Raw genomic sequence first — 5,000 nt, forward strand, 5'->3', positions numbered from 1 at the left:
TCTCCGATATTGTAGCCTCGGTTAAGAGGAGACGTTGTCCATTATATTTTTGGAATTGTATTATAAATGTTTTGCTCTCCTTTTGTGCTTAGAATGTTTTCTTTAATAAAACATAAAGATAGGAAAAGTTTTAAAAGTTTTTCGAAATATTGTGTCTACATGATACTTATGAATTCAGACCATAATATTTCATGGTTTTATGTTTTCTCCAGATCGCTTCGATTTTCAGTGACACGTGTACAAAAAATATGCCTTTAATTGATGTCAAAAAGTAAGTTGAATGAGAATGTTGGGGGGTATATATTCAGGACCTATTGTGTCATTCTTTATAATGAATGGTTTATGTTCATAGAAGACTCGGACTGAATGTGAGTATTTATTTTTAATTCATCACGAACTAAACTGGACAAGATTGTGGAGTGCAACGCCTGAATTGACATTAATGTTATAATCACCTACGGCATCACCTAACATTTGCAACCACAACTATTGCATTGCGTTTCCTCAAGATATTTCCAGATTGGCCTAATAACCTCACTCTTTACCTTTAAAATCCCCTCCCCACCTCAACCCCCCGCCCCCCTCGCGCTAAAAAAAGATTTTGACATTGCGTTGTACTTTCTCCTGACCAGGAAAGAATCTCCCTTGACCTTTTTTCCTTTGAACACCTTAATTTTTTTTTCCAGACATCCTGGAAGAAACTCCGTCGAACTCGCTTAGTCCTGAATCCTGAAAGTATCCCCCATCGACTTTTCTGCCTTATCTTTAGGTGTTTCAAACTCACAAAAAAGCAAATTTGCAGATGACCTGTTAGGCTCAAAATCCTTATCAGAGTTTTAGCTTAACAGGTTCTGGCAAAGCGCCTATGCCATTCACTTCGGTTCACCTCATAGCATAAGCCTTTGTAATTTGTCAATGAAAAAATGATGAAACGCCCACTCTCTCTCTCTCTCTCTCTCTCTCTCTCTCTCTCTCCTCTCTCTCTCAAGAGAGAGAGAGAGAGAGAGAGAGAGAGAGAGAGAGAGAGAGAATCGCCTTTTCATATGCAGATAAAGTGCAGGTGAAATATTAAAATAGTTGTGCATTTAACCATGGATAGAATTGATCACTGACTTTATTTTGATTTTAGTTATTCAATGTAAATCATGATTATTATTACAATTGATATCCCATATATGAACAAAGAATTTGATAATAATTATAGAAGCAATGATAATTCATTTCACAGTGTAATAGTACTGAAGTTACTATAAAGTAAAAAAACACCGTACAGTCCTGTACGTATAAATAACAAGAATAAATGTTGAAATCAATGTGCAGAGAGAGAGAGAGAGAGAGAGAGAGAGAGAGAGAGAGAGAGAGAGAGAGAGAGAGAAAGTTGGCCTACTATTATTTGTTCTAATCTACATTATTTTACTTCAAACATGTGTACGTCTAACAAAAAGGTAGCATATAAGTGATCAGCTTAAAAGATAATGTGGATATTTTTAAAATGTGATATGGATTTTAATGCAATATGAATACTCCTGGGGTCTTATACACATTGATTGAGCAATACGTTGGCCAACTGTAATAACGTGTTCTATTTTTATGAGCTCGACTATCAATACCAAGTATTTATAACAACGTGTTCTTTATTATCGAATATTTTAAACTTCTCCTGCCTTGTATAAATGCCATTATATGAAGATAGTACATCAATGTAAAACATTAGAGTCTTATCTTTCTCTTACCCTATAGTTATGATTCTCTTTCATTGTCCAATATCGCAAGTTCTTGTCCAGGCCATAACTTTACACACGATATTAATGCTCTTATATTCACTTATGCATTGTCTAATTCCTCTCTATATAATTCTGCTCTTCTATATGGTCTCCCAGGTCATGTAGATGACCCATCAGTAATCTATAAATCTTATTTTCACTTTCATTAGTCGGTTGAAAAGATTGTATTCTTCCTCCCTGAGTTTATTTTATTTTATTTTGTTTTGCATCACGAATTCTCATATTAATATCCGTAGGCTGATTCATTCTTAGATTAATATGTAGAATTTCTTCCTATATCCAATTATCGTTGTACATTCGATCTGTTCTTCGTTATGCAGGGAAAAAAATGACTGATTTACTCATTTCTATAAAAAGAATATTTCTTCTTTTTATTAAGTCATTAATTAATATATATTATATTCTGATTTCTGCTGCCTCATTACACATTTTGAATTAATAACTGAAGGAAACTCGGTGCGTCGCATAATTTTACCCATAGGGTTCTCCCAAACCTGATCAGGATTTTGACGGTTCTGTCTGATTTCAGTCCGCGTCCTCCGACATCCAGCGCGTTATTGGTCTCGTCCTGGCTTAATTTCCCCCCCATTTTTTTTTTTTTTGGTTGCCGTACAGAATTTCACCGTAACTTCAAACCTAATCCGGGTAAATGATTAATGAAGCGAAGCGAAAAATTCTAGTGCGATTTTCTGAGATTTAATTGGTATGCATTAACGTTACTAAAGAAATTTAGCCAAAAGTACTAAGAGAGAAAATAAAAAAAAAATTGATGGAGTATATTTGATCTTAAAAGATTACTACACCATGATAATGAATGCAACAATGCATGGTATGAAGTTCATTTCCACTCCGAGGCAGTTTAAGAATTTAGGAATTTATTCCGTTAATTCATGATCAAATGTCAAAATTTATAGTTTTCAAAAAATTTTCCCTTTGAGAAGAAAGACTCAGATGGATTTAAAATAAAATAAATCTCCATTTCACACATGCAAATGTTACGAGACTATAACCTTTCCAGCATTAATTAATACTACGGCAATAGTCTCTGGCTTCCTGTTATTGACTTGCATCGTTAGTTAATATCCATTAAAAGACCTTTTAGCTTCAACCTTTAAAAGGAATTTATTTATTATAATCATAACTATAGAAGCATTGTTAATCCTAATTCCTTTATGTGTATAGTTCATTTTACACTCGTCTAATACAAATGTAGTTTCTGTAGCTCTAATTCACAAGTCTCTGACAGGGTGGTAGGTTTTTTCAATCATCTGTGTGTAGATATATTTTCACAAATATTAAGCCATAAATTTCATTATATATTTAATTCATTATAGCTCGGGAATAACATAACTCCAAGTGGAATTATGTGTGATAAGTGCTTCGTCATCAGAGGGATCCAACTGCCGCTTAATTGGGAAACAACGAAAGAACGGTGACTCACTTTGACCATTAAGCCATTAGAGAGGTATGAGCTGATATCGATTCTGTTGTACATATATTTCTATCGAATTCAGGCTTTTGAACTTGGAATCGATATCAGCCCTTCTCCTCTATGGTGGCTGATTGGTGAGTGTGTAACAGGTGGCTAAATATGAAACTTCGGCATTAGATGCTTCACGTTCAATACAGAACACATTACTAGCAGAGCGTACAGGCCTTCCTACAGAGACTGTTCCATTCACTGCTATCCCTCAGGAGCATAGATGGAAATGATGAAAATCCTTTAAGAACCGTTTCATTTTAAGTTCAGTTAAGATAACAGTTGCTGATATGACTCTTGCTAACTCTTGACGCTTAAGTTTGTAAAAGTAAACTTGAAAAAAAAAAAACTACTCATCGCTTGACGCGAATAATTTGTAAGTGAAAACTGCCCACATATTGTTTGAATTAACGGCTTACTCTGGAAATCTGACCCATTTTTTATCCACCATACGTGCAGTAATGGAGTTACAAGTAGGTCGATCTAGTATGCGACTAAGTGTTCGGTAACGGGCGTGACTTTCAAGTACAGGAGTTGCAGTTGCTCTGTGGATTGTAACCGAATCTGGCAGCTAAACCTAGGTTTAGCTACCCCAAGAGCCTACAGGGCTTCTTCCCCGCAAAAACAAAGGAATGGCATTAGGTGAAGAGGGCACAACAAAATTTCTACGGTATTTACGAATATTTTTTTTCCCATAAAATTCAGTCATGCAGTCGACAGCCTTTAGCGTTAAAGGCCTTGCTTGGAAGGATCCAACTCCTGAACTTTCCTGTTGACCACGCAGTGAGAATAAGGCAAGAGCACTACATTAAAAATAAATATATAAAATAAAATAAAAACAACAACTAAAAGTAATAACAAAAAAGATAAACCATAAAAGGTTAGTGGGAAAAAAGGAAAATAATTATTTACCAAAATAATAGAACAGTTGTTTACGATTTGCGTTTATACCCTGCACTATAAATTAAGGTACATAAGTGGGAGTAATTATTACTAGCCGGTTACTGGACATATAAATACCCAATTGCTACATTTTTATGGTCAAAACTGTCCAGATTGAGCAGAAATACCATCAAGGAGAATTAGACCATGAGGCTGACGATCAGTGAGACGACAGATTACCTTAATTTATTGCACATACCACTTACTACTAGAACTACCTGATGTGCCAGAGTAAAACCACAGCAACTGTTTATATTAATACTTCTTACTCATACTTAAATAAACCTATTTGAGCTTGAAAACGTTCATACAGGTTTGTGATAGGGTCATGCTATATACGTTACCTAAAAGACTTAAATTTTTTCTTTAAGAAAATGAATAAATTTCTTAAACCTCAACCTTAACTATTATATATATATATATATATAATATATATAATAATATATATATATATATATATATATATATATATATATATATATATATATATATATATATATATATATATATATATAGACAATCTGGAGTTCATGAAAGGCGTCTCTGTTTATATCCGTTTTAATAAAATGCTGACGGCTTCGTATCACTTGATACATTTTCATGGCTGAAAAACTATTAAAATTAATAATGCTTGCATACACAGTAAGGATTATATACAACATTTACTTATTAACACCATATTTACATCTAAACCAAAGCAAAGAGAAAACAATAAAAAATAAAAGAAAAAAATTATAAATTTTTTAATCATTTAAATAAAAAATCAAAACACAAATTGAAAAATTGAAAAATAA

This window comes from Macrobrachium nipponense, chromosome 6 (genome assembly GCF_015104395.2).
Source record: "Macrobrachium nipponense isolate FS-2020 chromosome 6, ASM1510439v2, whole genome shotgun sequence".
NCBI lineage: Eukaryota > Metazoa > Arthropoda > Malacostraca > Decapoda > Palaemonidae > Macrobrachium > Macrobrachium nipponense.